Raw genomic sequence first — 24848 nt, forward strand, 5'->3', positions numbered from 1 at the left:
AGTGGATAAATTACCTCCAGTGGCCGAAGGTGGAGCAATGTGGCTGAGTCAACTTGACAGTCTGACAGCAGGCCACAGACTCGCTCTAGGTGATTTTCGGGCCGTTATTTCTAGGTGTCTTACAGCTTCAGAAGTGAGGGACATAGAGGAGGACGCCGCCACTACTAGACAGAGAGATGACACACCTTTCACTCAGGTCAGCACTGAAATAGGCAGAGCACTAAGAAATAAATATCCTCTGCCTGCTGGAGCCGCCGTTCCCACTTTGAAATGGGACCCCAAACAGAGTCCAAGAGAATATCTTAATCAAAGCAAAGACACATGGATCAAACACACCAGGTGCCACCCTGGTAACCCAGGCATTCAGAGGGTGTGGTACAGGACCGCCGTCCTAAACGGGGTTCCTGAGACCGTAAAAACTGCCATGGATAATAACCCAGACATGGCAGGGTGTGATTCCAGTGTGTGGGAGAGACATCTAGTGCATCATTTGGCTCGTGCCCAAGAGGCAGCACAAGCTGACAGTAAGGATGTCCAGGATTTGCAAACACAATTATTGAAAATGCAATTGACTGAGGCCAGACAGAAGGCCAATGACAAAAAGAAAGATAAAAATAATAAAGTCATGGTTGTCACTGAAAGCTCTGACGCACCTCCTGGCACACCTTGGGTGCCTCCACCACCTTATTCTCCTGATTATCAGCAGCCTACGGGGTCCTACAGGGGGTACGGATCAGGGAGGGGCAGATGGAGAGGCAGGCGCGGAAGGGGTGGAACACTTAGGGGACAGCCGAGGGGAGACCCAGGTCGTGACCGCTGCTATTACTGTGAGGAGTTGGGACACTGGGCCAAAGACTGTCCACACAGACAGGGACCGTATGCCCGAGGACGTGCAGCGTCTGGTCCACGGAGGGCTTCCACCCGCCCCCCAGGACCTCCATTCACTGGACAGTTTCCTGTTTCCGGCTGGGAACAGTGGGATTGTGACTTCTCACAACAATGACACGCCCCACAGAGCAGCTCAGATTACATCGTTACGGCAGATCCGATGTTATCTATGTGTGACGGAGCTCAGGAAGGGAGGGGAAAAGGGTGCTAACAACGCCACCCGGGGAGGCGAGGGCCTCAACCCAGGAAATAAAACAAGGTCACACAGGTTTGACTCACACACAGGGCAAGGGTCAAGTACCATAAAAAGAAGATTTATTTAATTACGACACGAATAGGAGCCATATACCATGTTTAAAATCAGTTGTAAAATATGTTGCCAGTTCAGTAGGTGAGATGGGTTGGGATGGCCCTGCAAAATGAAATAAAAAATAATACTGACAAGACTGCGGCTCACCAGGACGGAGGGACAAACCAAGAGGGATCAAACTACACCTGTGACACTACACTCCAAACGAAAACCCGTGAAGAACACCCACCACCAGGGAGGGGGGACCACCACCGCTGGGCTGCAGCTCCTGTACAGCAACAAAAGAAAATTAATCACAGGCCACAGGGACCCAACCACATCGACAACATGGCAACGTAGGAACACCCATCCGTCCACACACACACACACACACACACCAAAACAAAGAAAACCCACAACACAACTTGGAATATCAAAAAAAGAAAAAAATAGAAATAACCCAATGAACCAACCCGATAACCCAGAGATAAATCAAAAGACACTAAATACAAAATCTATCACAACAAAAATATAACCTAATACAATACAAAAAAAAACAAATAATAGGCACAGGCCTATAAACTAATCAAAACAGTCAGAATGCCCAAACCAAAAATTAACTCGACGCAGAGATCCAAGCGCCCAGCACCACAGGCAGGAGGGAATGCGTCTGTGTTCAATCTGCTGGCCTAGATTCCACCAGCGAGGACCAAAAATCCTGCGAATATAATTAAGTCCCGGACCAGAGCAGCAACACCCGCCGGTGCAAAGATGAGACAGGTGTAGGAAACTCCCCACCACGCTATGCAGCCACGCTGTACAGCCACACTGATTCCAGGTAAGCCGATCCCGTCGCCACCACTGCTGCAGATCAGAGAGCAGTGTCAGCACAGGGAGATCTAACTTAATGACAGGGATGCGGCATCTTACCGTGCCAACGCCACAGGTGGAATCAAGGTAACAGAGGACGTCAGCCCCGCCGCACACACGCCGCCACCACGCTCGCTGTAAAAGTCATGCGGTATTGATTTCAGTTCCCCTGGTACACAGGCACAACAAACCGAGCCTACCTGGATGCACAAACACCACGGCCCCACGTTCACCGCAGCCAGCTACCGCTGCAAGCTTCTGCCGCACAGGAGGAAGGAGAGAGAGGCAGGCGCACAGCCAGCTGCCTGCTTAAATAGCTGCAGCACCGCCCCGCAATCAGCACGCAGGCTGGAAGGGGATAACTCACCTGGTCACATATGCAAGTAGAGGATGAGACACTGCCTTTTCTGGTGGATACTGGCGCCACCTGTTCTACATTGTTTCACTCATCTTCTATGAAACTGTCCAGCAACTCTATCACTGTGATGGGCTTCTCTGGGGATAAACAGACTCTGCCTATAACCACTCCCATGACTGCTCAGCTGGGACATCAGACTGTTTCACACTGTTTTGTACACTCACCTCTTCTGCCTCTGAATATACTGGGGAGAGACTTGCTGATTAAGTTTGGAGCATCTATTTTGTGCGGCCCAGACGGGCTGACAGTGACACTGCCGGACGGCACCATGTTCCACTGTAATATTGCAGACACAGGCGGACAATATCTGATGAGACCTGTGACTGACCCATGTGCTGACATCTACTGGGGCATGTTACATCCTGAAACTCCCCAGAACCCAGGAATCCTCTCTGCCTACCTGCAGTGGAAGCCCTGGATAGCCCAGGTCGAACCATATGTTTCTCCCCCTGACCCCCCTCATGTGACTCTGTTTTATGACAGGCGGCAAACTGATTGGTACCATGAGAAGTTTGCGCACTCCCTAGAGGGACAGGACTGGTCTATTACAGTCCGAGACATTTTTGTGGCACCTGAGGGCGTGGCAGCCGGTGTGGACCTCACTCCAGAACAAATGTCTTGGTACATGATGAGTGACGAAGGGCATCCCCACGTCTCATTAGCTGTACATCCAAACCACCAGGCCAAAGAACTGGGTGGCATGGTTAAACGTGCCATGGGGCAATCAGACTGGCAACCCACACCTTTACCTCAAATCATGTATTCTCCATCTGCTAAAGCATACAAAATAACTGTTTCAACTATGAACACTGTCACTCTGGCACATGAACTGCTTGCTAGACATCATGGTAGAGAGAAAACTGATCATCCTCTGGCACAGGCTGTGATTGACAGCTTGCCACCACATTTATGGGCAGACGGACCCACTGATGTGGGTCTGGTGGACTGTGAACCTGTGACGTTTCAGATTAACACACCAGGCCCTTTATGGATACCACAGTATCCCCACAAGCCAGCAGCCGGAGCTGGCATTGCAGATACTATTCATGGACTCTTTGAAAATGGCGTGCTGGAACTCTCTCACTCAGATTGGAACACTCCCATCCTACCTGTAGAAAAGAAAGGGACAGGTAAATATCGCATGGCACATGATCTGAGGGACATTAACGCTGCACTGTCAACCCCCATGGTACCAGTTCCGAATCCATACGTGGCATTGGCCCAACTGGATCCTTCACAGAGCTGGTTCACCTGCATAGATTTAGCTAATGCTTTCTTTTGTCTCACTCTGGCACCTGAATGCAGAGACATTTTCTCATTCACATATCAGGGAACGCAGTATCGCTACACCAGGCTACCTCAAGGTTTTGCGCTCTCCCCCGGTATTTTTAATCAGGTTTTGAAACAGATACTCAGTCACTGCACCCTCCCAGAAAACACTACACTCATTCAGTACGTTGATGACCTTCTTATCGCAGCTCCAACGGCAGCAATCTGCCTGGATGCCACGCAGGCTGTTTTGCAACATCTGGCCACAGCTGGTTTTAAGGTCAGCAAATCTAAACTCCAATTAGTCAGGAAACAAGTTGCTTTCTTAGGACGCATTGTTTCACAAAAGGGAGTCAGCATATCGCCTTCACACAAATCTACCATTTTGCATCATCCGCGTCCTGACAAAGTGAAGGACATGCTCTCATTTCTCGGTCTGACTGGCTACAGTAGAAACTTTGTTGCTAACTACACTGGCCTCACACAACCTCTCAGAGACCTTGTCAAAGAACATGGCATGCGTAATGTGTCAGCTCACCTAAATTGGACGCAGGCAGCTGAACAAGCATTCATTGCTCTTAAACAATCTTTGGCCACTGCAGCAGAACTAGCCACCCCTGACTACACTTTACCTTTCTATTTGGATGTCTCTGGAACGGATGCCTGCATCAATGGCATCCTGTTCCAGAGAAAAGGGGGAGAGAGAGTAATACTGATGTACATCAGTGTCCCCCTGGACAACATGGAGAAAAGACACCCTCAGTGCACACAACACGCAGCAGGAATAGCTAAGCTAATTCAAAAAACCGCACACATGGTCATGGGACACCAGCTGTATGTACTGACAACACATAGTGTAGTGGCATACGTGAACTCAGAGACATTCACATTCACCTCATTGAGACAGAGGAGGTTGAGCAAGATTTTAGAAGCACCAAACATCACCTTCACACATGAGGGCATCAACATGGCAGACCAGATAGGAACAGGAGAGCCACACACATGCACAGAGAGGGTGATTAGGGAAGAAAAGGTCAGAGTCGATTTACAAGCCACACCTCTTTCAGAGGCCAGAAATCTGTTCACAGATGGGTGCTGTTTTAGACATGACACAGAAGGACTCAGAGCAGCATACGCAGTTGTTGAAGACACAGGGGAAGAAATGAGAACACTGAAAGCAGAAAGATTAGAGGGACAGCAGTCAGCGCAGAGAGCCGAGGTGAGGGCAGTGATTGAGGCACTAAAGATAGGTCAAGGACAGGACATCAATGTTTTTACTGACTCAGCATATGCGGCAGGAGCAGTGCATGTGGAATTAGGGCAATGGCTGAGAGCAGGTTTTCTCACTGCAACTAACAAACCTATACGGCATGAGGCTGAAATGAGAGAGCTTGCTGAAGCTCTGTTGTTGCCTAGCAAAGTGGCTGTGATTAAGTGCAAAGGTCATGGAGCAGGAACTGACAGGGTCACAAGAGGAAACAATGCAGCAGATCAGGCAGCAAAACAGGCAGCAGGCTATGTGGAGCGAATGATTTTTATGTGTTCAGAAACAGACTTGCCTCCCCCTGTTGATTGGACTGATTTGATGCAATTGCAAAACAAAGCTTCTCCACAGGAAAAAACCCTGTGGAAAGCTAGAGGGGCGACTGACACAGGAGGAGTATGGAGAGGGCCTGACGGACACCCCATACTGCCACCTGGACTGAGACAGACTGCCATGGAGGAAGCGCATGGGGTAGGCCATGTGGGAGTGGCACAGATGATGAAAAATCTTGAGCACTGGTGGCACCCCTACATGAAAGACATGGCTCAGTATTTGATCAGAACATGTGACCAATGTCGTAAATACAACCCCAGACCGACTATCAAACCAGAAATTGGAAAATATCCTCTAGAGACCAAGACAGGTAGAGAAATAATCATTGACTACACTGACATGGTTGACTCTGTGAGAGGACACAGATACATTTTGATGTGTGTTGATGCATACTCAGGACGGCCAGAAGCCTGTCCTGCAAAAAGAGAGGACAGTAAAACAGTCATTAAGTTTCTGATTAACACCTACATTCCCAGACATGGTTTTCCTGAGAAAATCAGATCTGACAATGGCACACACTTCAAAAATAAACACCTCCAGCAGGTGGAGGCAATGCTGGGACTTAAACATGCATTTAGTACAGTTTACCACCCACAGTCTCAAGGCAAAGTTGAGAGAATGAATCAATCCATCAAACACAAATTGGCCAAAATCTGTGCACAGACAAACATGAATTGGCTGGATGCATTACCTTTAGCCCTAATGTCTATCAGAAGTTCAGTAAATCACTCTACAGGACTGACACCACATGAATTGCAGACAGGAAGAGCTTTTCCAGGACCACATTCTAAACTTCCTTTGATGCAACATGATGATCAGACGTTAACTTCTAAAGCTTATTTCCACGAACTGCAGGGTTTGGTGACCAACTTTTCCAAGCAGGTACAGGACCGACATCCAGTAGCTGCCAGCGGGGCTCCGCCTGAGGCTGACTGGGTGCTTCTGAGGGTCATCAAACGGAAGTGGTCGGAACCAAGGTGGACCGGTCCCTACCAAGTGACGGAACGCACCTCTCACGCGGTTCGGCTGAAAGGACAGGGGGACACCTGGTATCACTGGAGCCAGTGCGCAGGCGCAGAGGAGCCTCAACGCTCTCTACAGGACGTCCAAGCTGATCTGAGGGCACAGAAGTCTGAATCGGCTGATTCAGACACAGATCCTGTCACAAAAGGGGCAGAATAATCCCCTGACAGAGATCAAGGGTCCTGGGTAGTCTACCCCAGTGATCTGAAGAAAGAAGATCATCCTGCGGGACGAGAGAAGCAGACGACCTGACGGGGGCTGGATGGACGAGGCAGACGGACAGAGACCCACCCGTGGACGGCTGAATGACACACTTTTGAACATTTTCCTTGTAGGCTGGTGCATTGTCCTACTAGTGTTTACATGGGCAGTGATTAAGACATTTCTACGTCAATGATCTGACATTTTATGATGTGTTGTTTCCTGATTACACCACAGAATCTGTCTACACACCTGGCTGTCAACGTGTGCCTTTAAAAAAAAAAAAAAAAAAAAATTTCTGCCTGACTCTGACATTCTAGCACATACACACACTCACACACGGACAGACTACCAGTTTAGTTTCCATTTAGTTTTTTTTCTATTACAGGGGGCGGGAACGGTGAAAGACCGACCGTCTTTAAATACCCCCACCAGCTGTCACTCACTTTTCAGCATGCATTACCCTCCCTCTCCTCGGTTCATTGTGGGTTTGCTTTTTCTGACTGTGATCATAGTGTCTCTTATCTTTTGGCTGCACTGTGACTTGCCAGGACAACGCTGCAACGGCACCTATTAACTGTGTAGTGAATACAACGTTTTGCTGAAGTATTAAAATTATGCCCGGGTTCCTGCTTTTCTTGTTCATATGTGCGCTGCTCCCAGTTGGACGGCAGACGGACACATTTGATCCATGTACTGACACCACCACTGGTGTACAGAATAATGAGTGGCATGGAATATTCTGGTTTTGTTATACAGGCAAAATTGATGCACTGGTTATTATTCCACGCAGCGGCTTGAGGGACCCCTGGCGGACGGGTGACTCTGCCCAGCAGTGGAAGGGATACACTTTGTATCTGGACGCCACGTCACACCCACAACCTGGCAACCGGGGGTGGGGTAATGTTTTTGCCACCACAGGTCACTGGCCTTCCGGTTCATATGGCTTTGGCGGTCTTGCGCTGCGTTGGAAGCAGGTTGTCAGTAATTTCACGGTGAGTAATAGTGTGATATCTTTTAGGGTTAACACCACCCAGTTTGATTTGCCTCGACCAGTCCCTACCACATGGTATCCTGTCCCTACTCGGGTGGCTCACAATGGTACATGGTTTCTTGTTTGTGCTCTTTTTTCAGGTCATGACCCCTGCTGGAAGGTGGGATTTTGGCGTACTCATATTTTACTCCCCTCATCCACTCCCGCTGCTGCAGCAACCACAGGGGCCTTAGTGCCCGGTAGATCCAGCTCTAACGCAGGGGGGGCTGTGGTCATACAGGGACAGGACCAGCTGTCTACTGATCAATGGTTTCACGTTGCTACTGGTGTTACTGGGTACAGGAACAATTGGCTTCTGCTAGCTGAACAATCAGCGAATGCATCTCAGGTTGACTGTGTGGTGTGCCTGGGGCCCAGGCCTTTGTTACAGGTGGTGCCAGCTTCCCTGACTGTTGACTGTTTTATGTCTGTCATGACTTTCTCTGTTCCTCCTGACGACTGTGCGAAGTGGGACATTATATTCCCCATCACTCAGCGGTCCATACACCATCCCATATTTTCTACCACGGTGGCCCCTGGAAATTTCTCCTGTGTAAACCTCACAGGCATGGGCAAACGGCTTGGGGAAATCAACAGGGCATGGTGCAACTACACTCATCCAGTGGGGAGTAAATTCTCACCTGTGTTAAGGGCTGACATCTGGTGGTGGTGTGGTGGCACTGCTCTCTTTGACCGCCTGCCCATCGATGCCAGCGGTTTGTGTGGGCTGGTGAGTCTTTTACTACCAGTCTCTGTTTTTCCTGTGTCCGCTGAACAGCTTACCCCCGCAGCAGGTGATCCTGTGGGATCCGGCTTCCTGTTACCACGCCGCAAGAGGTCTTTTGCCTGGATGGCTAAGGGAGATCCTACTTACATTGATGCCATCGGAGTCCCCAGAGGTGTACCAGACGAATATAAATTGGTTGATCAAGTGGCTGCTGGTTTTGAGTCTGCACTCTGCTGGTGGTGCACTACTAACAAAAACATGGATCGTATTAATTACATCCATTATAATGTCCAGAGATTAGGCAATTGGACTCAGCGCGGTTTCGAAGCAGTTCACGGTCAATTGGCTTCTACCTTTTTGATGGCATTTCAAAACCGTATTGCAGTTGACATGTTGTTGGCTAAAGAGGGTGGTGTGTGCGCTATCTTCGGCGATCAGTGCTGTACTTTTATCCCCAACAACACAGCACCTGACGGGACGCTGACTGAGGCTCTTGAGGGTCTCCGATCTCTCAACCTCAAAATGAAAGAACACTCCGGAGTGCACACCTCCATGTGGGATAATTGGATGGCTGTTTTTGGTAGATACAAATCGCTGGTGTCCTCTCTTTTGCTGTCTGTTGCGGTCTTTCTTGTCATCCTTATGTTGTGCGGTTGTTGTTGCTTGCCATTTCTTAGGGCTTTGGTGACTAGATTGATTAACACAGCCATGACACCTTCTGCACACCACAACATTAACATGTTCCCATTGTTGGCAGAGGACTTGGAGGACGATCTGATTTTCGATGCAGGGATTTAAACTTTGCCATCACGTTTCGTTTTATGATATGTTTTTTAATACACTACATTCTTCACAGAGTTTTTCTTTTTTGCACCTTCATTTATGGTTTTGACACGCATACACACACACCAGGTGTTTGGACATTTACTCACAGTGTTGTTACATATAGATGTCACTTTTACCCATAGTTTTGTTTGATTACACACAGTGTTTTCCTATTTGCTGATGTGACCGTTTATTGTTTCTTTTTCCTTATATTTCTGAGTGTTGGACTCTTAGTAGAGTCCAAAAGGGGGAATTGTGGAAATATATGGTCAAACCTGGTCAAAATATATGTTTGTTTGCACATATGGTAAAAGTGTATGGTTGCTCATAGATCGAGACCTCTGACTGAGGCCATAAAGCATTCTGATGTTTAATGGTTAGTCTAGAAATTCGAACTGCAAACCCCTTAGTTGACCCCAAAGATGAAAACACAAGCTTGCCAAAGAGACAAGATATACTCAAGGTCGTGTAGCAGGAGGACCTGTGAGAATACACACACACACTCACATCAAAGATGTGAGTGGAGAACTTCAATGTCTTTTAAGTTTCGTATACGCCCTCCACCTTGTGATTATTGAATATGCATGTTTCACTGAAAAACATTACCTTTTATGCCTTTCTATGTAAATGTAACCACACCTTGTTGTAAGATTAATAAAACGAGCCTAATGCATGGGACGGACAGAATGCAAATGGTCAGCTGCAGGAGTAGATCGAGGGGTCTGTATTGAGCTGTGCATTCTCCCTTTATAAAGGCGAAACTGAAACTGATCAGTACTGGTTTTCATTCAATGTTCTGTGCATCGGGGACGGAGTCTGGGAATCCGGGGTGACCAGATCAGGTCACAACACTAACCTTAGGCTGGTCTCGTTGCCTCTTCTGAAGGCAGCGTTCCTGGCCCTCAGCAGCCTGTAGACCTCCCCTGTCAGCCATGGTTTCTGACTGGCTCGAATGCTGACTGTCCTGGTTTCAGTTACATCATCAATAAATTTGGTCATGTATGCAGTGACAGTCTCAGTACTCCTGGAGGTCAGTGCAGTTTTTGTGGGTTGCAGCCTGCTTAAACACATCCCAGTCTGTTGTGCTGAAACAGTCCTGTAAAGCTCCTGTGGCTCCCTCCGGCCACACTCTCACTTCTTTTCTGACTGGTTTGGCAACTTTTACCAGTGGTCTGTATGCTGGCATTAACATAACAGTAATGTGATCAGAGGCTCCGAGGTGGGGGAGGGGGAGGGCTTTGTAAGCGCCTCTCTGGGTGGTGTAAACATTGTCCAGTGTGTTGTTACCACGGGTTGGAAAGTCTATGTGTTTGTGAATTTTTGGAAACACAGTCTTGGGGTCTGCATGGTTGAAATCACCCGCCAGGATGAGAAAAGCATCAGGGTGGGCTGTCTGCTGCTCACTGACCTGCAGGTAGAGCTCATTCAGTGCGTCGCTCCTGTTGTTGTTGCTGGAGCTCGGCGGGATGTACGCAGCTACAAGCAGTATAGCTGTAAACTCCCGTGGCAGGTAAAACGGCCGGCACTTTATAATCATAAGCTCCGCAAGTGGCGAGCAGTGTTTGTCATTGATGTAAACACAGAGCCCGCCGCCGCGGGTCTTACCTCCTTCAACCAGGGCTCTGTCCGCTCTGAAACATGTTAGGCGGTCGAGCTGGATGGCGGAGTCATTTGTAACCAGATAGTGTTCAGATCAGCCAAGAAAGCAGAGTTATTTGTCCTGATTACTTTTTTTTCTAACCCGTTTCTGCTTCAAAGCACTGATGGTCATGTTTTGAGAGAGATTGTGGCGGTTCTTAGGAGCCTTACGAAACATGTTGTCTGCTGTATTTTTAGCCAGATGCAGGAAGTCAGTCCGAGCTGGGGGTGGAGGCATTAGTGACGTCATATTAAACTGTTCATCCTTCAGACTTGCTTTCTTTCACAGCAATAAACACAAATATCTCTTGGCTGAAATAACACAAATATTTTTTTATACTATACAGATTATATACTATATTCTCTCTCCCGTCCTGTCCTCAGCTTCTTCCTTTGCCGTCTTCTCTTGAAGCCTGGAGAGTGTGTGCTTCATCCTTCAGTGTGAACATGCCGCTCCGCTCCCATGTTAAAATGGCCGACTTCACAGCACAAAAGAACATGTTTACAGCCTCCCATCTCCTCTCTGTTTACAAAGATCAGCTAGTAAAGATGAACACAGCATGCTACAGGTTCCTCTTTGTGCTGCTGCCGCTCTTTGTGCTGCTCCCTGAGCTGGAACGTCTGGAGGTGGTGAGAGGAGAGGAGGTCACAGGCAGATTCAAGTCCAGTCCCACCATCTTCACTGTGGGGGGCTATGGAGCAGAGGCTCCACGGCTGCTGGCTGAGGATGCAGGAGGTCTACAATACAGGCAGAGCACAATAAATACACAGAGGAAGAGTGGTGTACTAAAATATCCACCTCACTCGTTATACTCTGTTTATAGTCGTATTCATCTTGTGCATTTTTATCACCAACACCTTGCTGCTGTGGAGCTGACTGACTGTTAAAGGTGAACTGTTATCAGTGTAGTATTCTAGTGTGACCCATTTCAGGGTAAGTCTGACCTGGAAGTGGTCGAGCTGCTCCTGTAGCTCCGCTGGGAGGAAGGAGTTGAAGGAAGAGGTGGAAGAGACAGATTGTCCTGTGAGGGGTAATAGAGAGGAGCATTAAAGGGTAAGCTGCTGTGGCTGCATTAGTCCTGCTGTTTGAGCTGCAGGTCATGCAGGACAGCACGCCGTCTGCCTTGTTGTACAGCAGATCCCTCATACGCTCCACCTCTAGCTTCATAAACTTGTGCTCCACCATGCTGTCCTGATAGGTAACCCATGTGTTTAAAATCACAGTGCATACAGCCTTTCTGTCAGGTCGATTCTCAGCTTTGAGGAAAAACTACTTCAGTTTGTTTGCATTCATTTAAGTTGCTATAGGATGTATTGACCTTCCACAGTGACACATGATGGTGATCACAGGTACCTGTTTCCTCTGTCGGACGTTCTTCAGGTTCAAGTCCAGTCCCACCATCTTCACTGTGGGGGGCTGTGGAGCAGAGGCTCCACGGCTGCTGGCTGAGGATGCAGGAGGTCTACAATACAGGCAGAGCACAATAAATATACAGAGGAAGAGTGGTGTACTAAAATATCCACCTCACTCGTTATACTCTGTTTATAGTCGTATTCATCTTGTGCATTTTTATCACCAACACCTTGCAGCTGTGGAGCTGACTGACTGTTAAAGGTGAACTGTTATCAGTGTAGTATTCTAGTGTGACCCATTTCAGGGTAAGTCTGACCTGGAAGTGGTTGAGCTGCGGGCAGAGTTTGTCCTGTAGCTCCGCTGGGAGGAAGGAGTTGAAGGAAGAGGTGGAAGAGACAGATTGTCCTGTGAGGGGTAATAGAGAGGAGCATTAAAGGGTAAGCTGCTGTGGCTGCATTAGTCCTGCTGTTTGAGCTGCAGGTCATGCAGGACAGCACGCCGTCTGCCTTGTTGTACAGCAGATCCCTCATACGCTCCACCTCTAGCTTCATAAACTTGTGCTCCACCATGCTGTCCTGATAGGTAACCCATGAGTTTAAAATCACAGTGCATACAGCCTTTCTGTCAGGTCGATTCTCAGCTTTGAGGAAAAACTACCTTAGTTTGTTTGCATTGATTTAAGTTGCTATAGGATGTATTGACCTTCCACAGTGACACATGATGGTGATCACAGGTACCTGTTTCCTCTGTCGGACGTTCTTCAGGTTCAAGTCCAGTCCCACCATCTTCACTGTGGGGGGCTGTGGAGCAGAGGCTCCACGGCTGCTGGCTGAGGATGCAGGAGGTCTACAATACAGGCAGAGCACAATAAATACACAGAGGAAGAGTGGTGTACTAAAATATCCACCTCACTCGTTATACTCTGTTTATAGTCGTATTCATCTTGTGCATTTTTATCACCAACACCTTGCAGCTGTGGAGCTGACTGACTGTTAAAGGTGAACTGTTATCAGTGTAGTATTCTAGTGTGACCCATTTCAGGGTAAGTCTGACCTGGAAGTGGTCGAGCTGCGGGCAGAGTTTGTCCTGAAGCTCCGCTGGGTGGAAGGAGTTGAAGGAGGAGGTGGAAGAGACAGATTGTCCTGTGAGGGGTAATAGAGAGGAGCATTAAAGGGTAAGCTGCTGTGGCTGCATTAGTCCTGCTGTTTGAGCTGTTTGAGCCGTTCTGCACCTGCAGGAAGTATTTCTCCAGCGCCGGTCTGACGTCTGGGTTTTTCTCCATGGCCTCATTCAGCATCTTGTCAATAACCTTGTTAAATTCCTTCATCTCTGTCACTTTAATGTCCTTCTCTTCCAAAGTCTCACTCTTGGTTTTTTTGGCTGAGCGGATCTGTTTGGTCAGATTGGAGCACTGGAAAACAGCAGGACATTACAGAATTAAACATGACTGAGGCAATAGCCAGGGTTCTGTATACACACACACACACACACACACAACACCCCCTGTGTTTACTGCCGCGTCATGAAATGACTTTAGAATAAGCGGTTGATTTTAAACCTGTTTTGTGGCTCTGTCGATTTTCTCCTTCTGAACAGTGATGTCTTTGTTCAGTTTCTCCAGGAGTGTCTGATTTATTCTCATCTTTTCTCCCTCCTCTTGCTCCTCTTGTTGCAGGTTCTGCAGAGTCTTGTTCCTTTCCTGGAAACAGACACACACCCATGAATACACTAAAGCTGAACATGCACATACACAGAGATTCATACAAGATCAATGTCAGGCAGATAGTTTAAACAAGTTTATTTTTGGCTTTCACAGGGGTGCTACATAATACACCCTCTGTATTTCCTGTAGTCTGTAGTATTGTGCAGTGATGGCTGCACAAAAGAGATGCACCTTTAGGCCACATGGTCTGTGGGCGACTTCTACAAAGAAGGGATCTGTGTGCTCCATGGGTGCTGGACTAAGTGTGTAAATGATTGATTCTCTAACTTGGCCCAAAGCATATCCATCACTGTGTTGCAGTGATAATACACTGACTTCCTGGTTACAAACATAATATCGTATCTGATGATTTTGAATGAATTACTATTTACATGACTAAAGTTCTTTTACCTGTCTGTAACAAAATTGTAATTTAACTATTACTGCCTGCTGAATGTTGACCATTATGCTAATGATATATGAGCTAACAAAGTATTTGCATGGTTAAGATCCAGTTAATCCAGAATCAGTCTGAATGTAACCTGAGCCGTCGAAGACTAATTGCTTCGTTCTCAGTGATCTGCTCTACACTGGCTATAAATAACAATAACCTGCATGTCCTGTTGGAGCTCCTGGATCTGTCGTTTGTTATCCTTCAGCTTCACTTCAGCAGCTCTCAGCTGCTCCTCCAGCTTCAACTTCTCCTGATAGTCCGGACCTAAAACGAAAACAAATTACATTGTGGCCAATGACAGCTGCCGCCATCATTTAACAATCAATCAATCAACAAGTATACAGTTGAAGAGGGCTGTCGCTGGTTTACATACTGGATTCTTCAGCTTTGTTGAAAGATTTGCGGTATACAGAGTTAGAGTTGCTGAACAGCTGGTTGGTGTTCTCCAGAGCGCTGTTTTCCTGCTCCAGCTTGTGGATTTTAGCATCCAGCTCATCACCCTTCTGCTTAAGTTCCCCTTTCTCTTGTGCAACCTGGTGAAAAGCACACACAGGTGATGCAAAGGTCTGGAACCATGGTGTGTGCTTCAGTAGACTATGTGTGAAGAGCTCCGACCTTAGTGATGTAGTAAGCCTGTGAGTGCTCCCCCTCCGCCTCAGGACCTGCCTTGGTCAGGGTCACAACCTCAAAACGTTTCTTCATGGTTTCAATCTTGGACAGTTTCTCATTGAGTTCAGCACTGAGATACAATGATTGACATTAAGTGATGTGACAAACCTTTGAGAACTGAGTGATTTGTTTTTTTTTTTACCTGAGTCTCTGCCTCTCCTGTTCACCGAGCTTCAGCTGCTGGCTGAGCATTTCTTTGTACACCTTGATCTCATCCTCCCTCTCTTTCATAGCTTTCTGCAGGTTCAGCTTCCTCTTCTCCAAAGACAGCACGCGGTCTGCCTTGTTGTACAGCAGATCCCTCATACGCTCCACCTCTAGCTTCATGAACTTGTGCTCCACCATGCTGTCCTGATAGGGAACCCATGAGTTTAAAATCACAGTGCATACAGCCTTTCTGTCAGGTCGATTCTCAGCTTTGAGGAAAAACTACTTCAGTTTGTTTGCATTCATTTAAGTTGCTATAGGATGTATTGACCTTCCACAGTGACACATGATGGTGATCACAGGTACCTGTTTCCTCTGTCGGACTTTCTTCAGGTCCTTCTCACTGGTACTACAGAACAAGTTGAGCTCCTCCACTTTGTCGGTCAAATCTTTCTTCTGAGCTGCCTGACTTCTCCATCTCCTTCTTCTGGCAGCGAATATGAGTCTGCCAGACACCAAGATTTATCTCAGTATATGTCAGAGGTTTATAGAAAAAAAAGCCAAGTATATTATCAGACTGACCTCAGACTCTTTGAGCATGTCAGTGAGCATCTTAGCTGTGGTTTTTTTTCTCCTCTAGGTGTTTGGTCAGCTCAGCAATCTTCACATCCAGCATTTGTTTTTCATCTGATGGAATGTCATCTCCTCGCAGGCGTTCCAGTTTTTTATTCAGTGCATTGTTCCGACTGTCCTGCACAATGAAGGGGACAAACAAATACTGTCAGCATTTGTGTTGCAGAGTGGAGCACAAGACATAGGAAGGCTGGGTAGTGTTTTGCTAAACGTGCCACTTTTCTCAAGATGGTCTGCTGCCTTGTAACTTCCTCCTCCTGTTTTTTGAGCTGGTTATGCAGGCGCACAATGGTGGATTTACTCCTTGAAACTTGCGCAGCAGAATCCTCCTTTTTCATCCTGACAGCCTGCAGGTGCTCTCTATGGTGAGACAGCTCTGAGTTGTAGTCACGCAGCTGGATGTCCAACTCCTGGAGTGAAACACAGGCATGGAGTTACAGAGAGGAAATAAGTTTCTGCCACCGTGTGACCAAATGTAGCAAACCATAAAAAAACAGATGATCAAAGAGAGGGGCTGCAAAAATACCCAGTGATAAAGAACTGAAAGGGTCTGACAGGCCATCAATGCTCACCTTACTGGCCTGCTCCTCATCTCTGAGGAACTGCTCCATCTGTGCTGCTCTCTCCTCCTCACTGAGGGCAGTCTGAGTCACAACCTTCAGTTTCTCCTCCAGCGCAGCATTGTGGATCTTGGCTTCCTTCAGTCTAAAATACACAGAAACATAAAACAGACATTGTGTAGTACATTACCACAGCTCCAGTCAATACACACACAGAGCCCTGCTGTGATACACTGACTTGTCGTTGTAGTCCTGGATGTCCTTCTTCATCATGGATATGTGGGACGTCAGCATCTTCACATCAGAGGTTGTTCTCTCTAGGTTACCTTTGCAGCCTTTTAGCTGCAGGACACATGAGAGTCAGCTCACTCGCACTTATAATAATATCAATATGAAGGCAGTTTATTATTAGTCCACATTCAGCACCTCATCCTGCAGCCTGCCAAAGTCACTCTCCTGCCCCTTCAGCTCCTGCCGCAGTTTTACTGCCTGTTTGTTGGCCACCGCTGACTTCCTCTCGGCTTCTTTCCTGTTGTTCCTCTGGATCTCCATCAGGTGCTTCTTCTCTGCAATGGCGGCCTTCTTTTCCCTCAGCTTCTGGTTGCCTTGGGCAAGTTGCTGCAATAATAATTACAAAGAAAAGACTCTCCTGTGTGAATTCACTCTAGAATGAATGACCAGTAGATGTTTAATGTCCCATGCTTTACCAGTGCACACTGCTGCATCTCAGCATCTTGTTGCTTCATGTACTTGATAGTGTTTTCCCACAGGTGGGTAAGCTGCTGTGTCTCCAGGTGAGCCTGCTGCAGATTCTCTGTCACCTTATCCAATGCAAGCTGGTACGACAGCAGAGGGATTTTAATGGGAAACCACAACTGCCATACTAACATTTACACATACTGTTAGTAATAACACCATGGATGTGCTGTGTTTTTACACATTACCTGGGCTAATTTTGTCTCAGTCTTCTCTTTATCGAGTGCTTTGAGCTTTTCATTGGCCTCCACAGACTTCTTGTCTATCGCCAGAATGAGCGACTGCAGCAGGGGAGGTTAGACAGCTGTTAGCCAATGATAACTCAAAGCTGTAAGTGCTGCAGAAGAGAGATGTTTTCATCTCTTTACCTTGATCCTCTGCTCATCTTGCTGAGCGTATTTGTTGATGGCCATCGTGTCCTCATATTTGCCTGCTGACTCCTCCAAAAAGCAATCCATTGTCTGCTGGTCCCAGTTCATCTGCTGCCTGAACTCCTCCAGCTTCTGTTTGGCCTTGAAAAGGTTGTTCTGGGGATACAGACACATGTTGTTGTGGCATCACAATCTATAGCTACTTCTCTTTTCTATTGTTTTTTTATTTATGAAAGGCTCTGACCTCCAGCGTGTTTCTCCTCTCTCCTAAGGAGCTGAGCTCATTCTCCATCTTAGCTGTGTCCTGAATCAGACGGCTAGTCTCTCTCTCCGCGAGGGCTGTCAGGTGTTTCTCTAACTCTATCTCTCTCTCCTTTGCCTCACACAGAGCCTAGACAATACAAATAACACACACTGCATAACCCACCACAAAACAAACACATCACAACTTATAGATACAATACTGACCTCAGTGTTTTCCAGCTCTTCTTTAATATTCTTTAGGTAATTGGCCATGTTCTTCTTTTGTTCCTTGTTTTTCTCCAGTTTGTCTTCCAGTTGTGCCCGCTCTATCTCTTTTCTACAAATCTGTTGACATCATCGTGAAACAGCACACACAGTGAATCAAAATTCAGATACCGAAAACTGATGTGCAATACCATTAAGAAAACACAATCTAAAGTGTAAATACATACATATCTGTCACTTAACAAGACAAAAAGATTCAAATGTCACATTTTATTTGGAAATTTCAGCTGTGCCTGGATTTTACAGGTGCTCTTAAATATTTAAAATAATGAATTGAACAGTGACCCTGGTGTCACTGCAGGAGGACAGTGTGCACAACCTGCGCTCAGTCAAATCGTTAAGGCTGTTCCATACTCTACGAGAACAGAGAACTCGCTCAAAGTTCGTTTCGGCACGGAGGTACCATACTCTGCCAGACGTGTGTGCATACGGGCCTCCTACGCAGTGCACGTCACACACAAAAGTTGACAATGCAGTTGTATTGCAAATTGTGAGCACAGTCGTGGTTACCTGGCCTAACGAGCTGATAATGTTCAGGGAAGAGTACAACATGACAATAGATAGAAGATCAGTGTAGCTGACTGTAGCAGACCTCTGGTCTGTGTGAGTTTAACTCTGTCAACGTGTGGATGACTGTCTGCAATACTGGGATTAGTTTTTATCGCCACCTTTTGGACAGACACTCTCTCTGTGCGCCGTGTTTCTCCTTCCAGGAGCTGTTTGACAGCTGCTCATCTAAACTGTCCATCGTAGTTGTACTTCCTCCTTCTGTCTGTGCGTTCTGCACCTGAAGAAGCTCTTGCGCTTCTCCACATTCATCACGCCCACAATACATTCCGACCAATCACAGCATGGTTGACGCACAGCCTTGAGAGAAAAAGTTCTGCCCGGGCCATGCGTCCGAGAGCGCTGCACAACGGGCGGTCCGAGAGAAAAATGACGTCATTTTGTGGGTTTGGGGGTTCTGTGTTCTCGTGGAGTATGTACAAACCTCATCAACGGTTTGTGTTTCAACATTATTCTTCAGGGGGTAATTTTAAACACCCAAAAACAAACAGAGAAAAGGAAGCTAAACAGTCCGTGTCATTAAACATGTTAATAAGTTTCCTTACCTCCTCCAGTAAGGCTTTGTTTTCAGCGTTGAGCTCGGGGAGAGCATAACGGCTATCCCACCCCACTTCAGCCAAAACTGGGTCGAGAACTCCAGACATAATTTCCATTTTAACACCGTGCCTGACAAATGCTATGGAAAGCAACAACGCAGTAATTCTCAGCAATATGTCTTGACTCCGGCTTTATACAGCGTCTGTGTGTCGGTTGCTATGGTTCAGGTCTGTTGTCAGTTGCCCCTAGCAACCACACGTTCCGCATGTCGCCACAAGGAGGCAGCGCGAGACCAGAAGTAATGCTTCCGGTCAGCTTGTAAAATACATTTAATGTATACTTCATCTCCAAAATCTTCTACATATTTATCCGTGTCAATCTTTTGCCTGGTGCACGTTTGTTCATATTGTTTTCTAAGTAGTTGTGTATTAATATTTAAATTGCACTTCATATTGGTAGTAATCATGACGGTAAACATATTAATATTATGATGTATAGTATTTAGATAATATTATAATACAATAGTATTTATATCTGCAAAGTTTGGAAGAAGACTACCGGTATAAACCATATATGGTTTCCACGGCAACGGACGTCACGTGTGTCGGGGTGAAAATCCCCTGTTTCCTTCTGCTCACCCCCTGAATTAGTTTGTAAGGAAGGAGCGGATAAATTCTGGTCTCAAAATTATAATTTATTAAACAATGAGGCAAATTCTGAGTCGCAGAGCTCTGGGTTGTTGAGATACAAAGAACAAGGCAAGAACAACCATGAACAACAAAGAACAACTCATCAACAACCACTGGACATGGAATTCACACATAAATATACCCATGGGCGTTCCCGCCTGCCGGCCAACAGGGACATCTACTATCCCCCTGCAGACCCTGGGTCATACAGCGAATAGAGTATATATACATTCAGTATCCTCGAATTACTTTGATTTTCTATCAAATTTCCTAACACATAAACACTTATGAAATTCACATTATTAAGTGATAAACACATATAAACATGAATACTTTAAAAATAAATTCTTTCACCCTACACGTGTCGCCTCATCAAGCTGTCATTCATTTGGCAGCTACTTGCCAACTATTTGCTAGGCTATATGCTACATGCTAACGTTAACTGTCACATCAAGACAGCAGATTGACGTCACCGTCAGCTAAATGACGACTATGGCTACAACTATGGCACCTTAAGGTGCCATTGAGCTGGGCTCTGGGCGACATACGCGGTTGCCTGGGGCGCCACCTCCTACAAATGTAGCTGCCAGTTTGATCTCCGTCACACCGGGGTTAAGTTCCTGCAAACCTTTAGCCACATTTCCACCTCCACAGACAAAACAACAACTAACAAACAACTTCTTCTCCTTCATCGTCGGGTTTCAACAACTGTAGCTTGAGTTCTTTAACGATTTAAATGCGAAATTATTCAAACTCAATCACAAAGATTTATAACCTTTAATACAATTTTATTTTTTACTTTAACGGGAAGAAAAACGATGTCAAAACACTAATATACCAGAGTATATGCCCTGTTTTTATCATTAAACAGTTACTTATATTTTCTTATACATTTTGCACCCGCACTGTTGGTAGTTTCCGCATTGGGGTAGTTTCAGAGCAGTAGAGTAACACAAAAAGCATAACTGACACAAATAATGGCTGGATATACTTTTGTGGGGTTTATTTTGATATATCTCTTTCCCATAGAGGTAAACGGCAGCACGCAGTTTGTTTGGAACTATTGAGGCTTACATGAACCACGTGATCACTGTAGCGGTGACATCAAAGCTTGACGCAACTCTCTCTCTGCTTACTTCCGGCGCTGGTGGAGACCGGCTGCTGCTTGCAACGGCTCCTGCTTACTGTCTCTTTTTTTCCTACTTTTTGCTATTCTCCACTTTTATTCTCGCTGTTTTTCTGCTTCTTCAACAACTTCCAGAGCAACAATGCATGAAGCGGCTCGCGTTGTTTACAGTAGGGAACAGCTGATTGCGCTGAGTAGCGCTGTAGTGTTCCCCAGGGACAGACACCAAATACCCCCGGAACTGGTTCGGAAGTCCCACCGTGGTTGCAGTGCCGGGAAGAAACGTCGAGATAAGAAGAGATGCTTCAGACCGGCTCTCCCCACCGTCACTATGGGAAATGTGAGATCTCTTCCCAATAAGATGGATGAGCTAGCGGCACTAACTCGCCATCAGCGTGAGTACATGGAGAGCAGCGTCCTTCTGTTCTCCAAGACCTGGCTCACACAGAACATCCCGGATTCTACTCTTCTGCTTGAAAACTTTCATCTGCTGCAGGCGGACAGAATGGCGGACAGCGGTAAGGGAAAAGGAGGGGGGCTGGCTGTGTATGTGAACGTGAGGTGGTGCAAACCGGGACACTGCACTATTAAAGAACAACTGTGCAACAGGGACATCGAACTGTTAGCAGTTAGCATGAGGCCTTTCTATCTACCACGGGAGTTCTCACATGTGATTGTAACGGTGGTGTACGTCCCTCCCTCTGCTAACGCAGACACAGCTTGTGACACCCTGCTCTCAGTCACCAGCAGGCTGCAGACACAGCACCCACAGGCCCTCTTCCTCATCTCTGGAGACTTTAACCACGCGTCTCCCTCATCTGTTCTGCCCACATTCACTCAGTATGTCACCTGCCCCACTAGAGACAATAGAACACTGGACTTGCTTTATGCCAACACCAAGGAGGCATATTCTGCATCCCCCCCTCCCTCCCCTGGGAAGAGCTGACCATAACATAGTCCATCTGCAGACTGTGTACACTCCTGTTGTGCACAGGCAACCGGCGGTCTCACGCAGAATGAAGAGATGGACCGAGGAGAGTGAGGCTGCTCTCATGGACTGCTTCAACACCACTGTGTGGACAGAGCTTTATGACCCACATGGGGAGGACATCAACACAATAACAGACTGCTTAACGGACTATATTAACTTCTGCGTTGAGAACACTCTTCCTTCCAAGAAGGTACGGTGTTTCTCCAACAACAAGCCGTGGATTAACCCTGAAATCAAAGCTCTCCTGAAGGAGAAGAAGAGAGCTTTCAGGTCAGGGAATAAGGATGAGCTGAGGGCTGCACAGAGGGAGCTGAGGAGGAAGATCAGAGAGGGAAAAGCCAGCTACAGGAAGAAGATGGAGGAGCAGCTGCAGCAGCAGAACGTCCGCGGGGTGTGGAGAAGCCTGAAAACCATCTCTGGCTACAACACACCCCACTCACAGGCTGAGGGGGATCAGAAGTGGGTCAATGACCTAAACCTACACTTCAATAGGTTTGATGTAGCACCCACTCCTCCCCCCTTGCAGTCGCACCACTACTCTCTGACTAATGGCCTTTGTTCCTCTCCCACAGCCCCCCACACTCTTAGCTCATCACAACATCAAACCATTTCACACCCACACAGAGACACTCATCCCCCACCCCCCCCCCCGTCCTTCACAGCAGCCCAGGTGAGAACAGAACTCAGGAAGACAAAGACAAGGAAGGCAGCTGGACCAGATGCCATTAGCTCCAGGCTCCTTAAGTCCTGTGCAGACCAACTGTGTGGAGTTATGGAGCACGTCTTCAATCTGAGCCTCAAGCTGGGGGTGGTACCACAGCTCTGGAAGACCTCCTGTGTGGTACCAGTGGCTAAAACACCGCACCCCAAAGACCTCAGCAGCTACAGACCAGTGGCTCTGACATCCCACCTCATGAAGACACTGGAGAGACTGGTCCTGAGACACCTCCGCTCCACAGTGGGACTTCTCCATGGATCCGCTGCAGTTTGCCTACAAGCCTAATGTTGGAGTGGAGGATGCTGTCACCTTCCTGCTACACGAGCTCCGTCTCACCTGGAGAAGCCCGGCAGCACTGTGGAAATCACCTTCTTTGATTTTTCCAGTGCTTTCAACACCATCCAGCCGGCGATCCTGAAGGACAAACTGGAGCAGACAGGGGTGGACCCACCTGCTGTCAGAGGTGGATCAGGGATACCTCACAAACCGACCACAAGTTTGTGAGAGCCCAGAACTGTGTGTCTGACCTGCTTACCTGTAGCACGGTGTGCCCCTCAGGGGACGGTCCTGGCCCCCTTCCTTTTCACCCCTCTACACGTCGGACTTCAGACACAACACTGACGGCTGTGTGCTGCAGAAGTTCTCTGATGACACTGCGATGTGTGGTCTCATCAGTGATGGCGGAGTACAGAGGACTGACGCAGACTTTGTGGACTGGTTCGTCAGCGAAACCACCTCCTGATCAATGCAGGGAAAACCAAGGAGATGGTGGTGGACTTTCACAGACGACACTCAGCCCCCCCCTCACCGGTGAACATCCAGGGAATGGACATTGAGCAGGTGGACTCTTACAAATACCTGGGTGTTCACCTCAACAACAAACTGGACTGGACTCACAACACAGGCACACTGTACAGGAAGGGCCCGAGCAGGCTCTACCTGCTGAGGAGACTGCGGTCTTTTGGAGTGAAAGGGGCACTCCTGAAGACTTTTTATGACTCGTGGTGGCATCGGTCATCATGTACGGTGTGGTCTGCTGGAACAGCAGCATCACTGAGAGGGAGAGGAAGAAGCTGGACAGAGTCATCAGAAAGTCCAGCTCTGTCCTGGGCTGCTCTTCACACACCACAGTGTGCTTTTATTTACTGTTATTTATTTAGTTTCTGATGCACTATGTACAGTTTATAAACCACTCCTACCTCCACTCACCTGTGCTTGCTAAGCTTGCTAAGACGGAAGTGATCATCAACCATTTTAAATGTATCCTGGACAAGCTGACTCCTGACAACTTCAAGGGCAGCATGAAAGACCTGAGAACAAAGCCTGTGGATACAGAAGAGGGTCTGATGGAAATTACCAGCCTTATTTTTGAAAAGGCCATGTCTTCACTCAGCACACCCACAATATATATGGACATGTGCTGGCACGTTATGAACTACAACACCAATTTTGCTTCCAGCCTACGAACAATGCTGATCCAGCACTGCAAGTCTGAATTTAATGAAAACCATGGAAACAACCACATTTATGAAGCGAGAAGGAGGCGCCAGTTGGCTGCTGAGGACGAGGAGAAAGAGCTGAAATGCATCAGGAAGGAGCTGGTTGGCGTCAAAGCCTCCCGTCGCTCCCTCAACAACATCCACTTCATTGCTGAGCGTTTATTCGTTCTAGATGGGGCCATTTCTCTCAAGAGTTGCTAGCATCATCACTGCAACCATAAACCTCAGAAACAAAGACTGGGGTCTTTCTAACTGTGACCATTTTAGCCAACCCAGACGCAAGCCCATTGCACATGTGGCTAGCCCTCTACCAGTTCAAGGACCAACTGATGACAAAGGATTAAAAAACCCCACTGTTAACAGTAAGACCCAGACTACATGTAGGGTAAATCTAGTTCTGGAGAGCAAGGGTACAGTCATCAACTCTTTGACCCAGTCTGCACGCACAGAGAAGGAAAAGGAAAGCTCAGGACAAAGCTCAGAAGAGAGCTGTGAGACAGCCTCATGAAGACAAGTGGATCGAAACGCCGCAGATACTCAGTATGACCCGCCAGCAGCAGCCTGAAGCACCACAGACAGGCCCTGTGGAGTCAGATGGAGTTATCAGCTATGTTAAAACCATGCTGAACAGGGTGTGCCCTGACACATTACAGGGTTGGATGTCAGAAGTGAAGCACCTGCAGCTAAATACAGAGCACAGGTTGAAGACAGTTACCAGCCTGATCTTTGAGAAGGCCATGTCTTCTCCAGATTCACTTGGACTCTGTGC

General features: G+C 47.3%; 1 pseudogene; it reads right to left on the reverse strand.

The window, feature by feature from the left end:
- Nucleotides 1-10665: 10665 nt before the first annotated feature.
- LOC114429502 (coiled-coil domain-containing protein 39-like) lies at nt 10666-19270 on the reverse strand (annotated as a pseudogene).
- Between the last annotated feature and the right edge of the window lie 5578 nt (nt 19271-24848).

Source organism: Parambassis ranga, unplaced genomic scaffold, assembly GCF_900634625.1.
Source record: "Parambassis ranga unplaced genomic scaffold, fParRan2.1 scaffold_147_arrow_ctg1, whole genome shotgun sequence".
Classification (NCBI taxonomy): domain Eukaryota; kingdom Metazoa; phylum Chordata; class Actinopteri; family Ambassidae; genus Parambassis; species Parambassis ranga.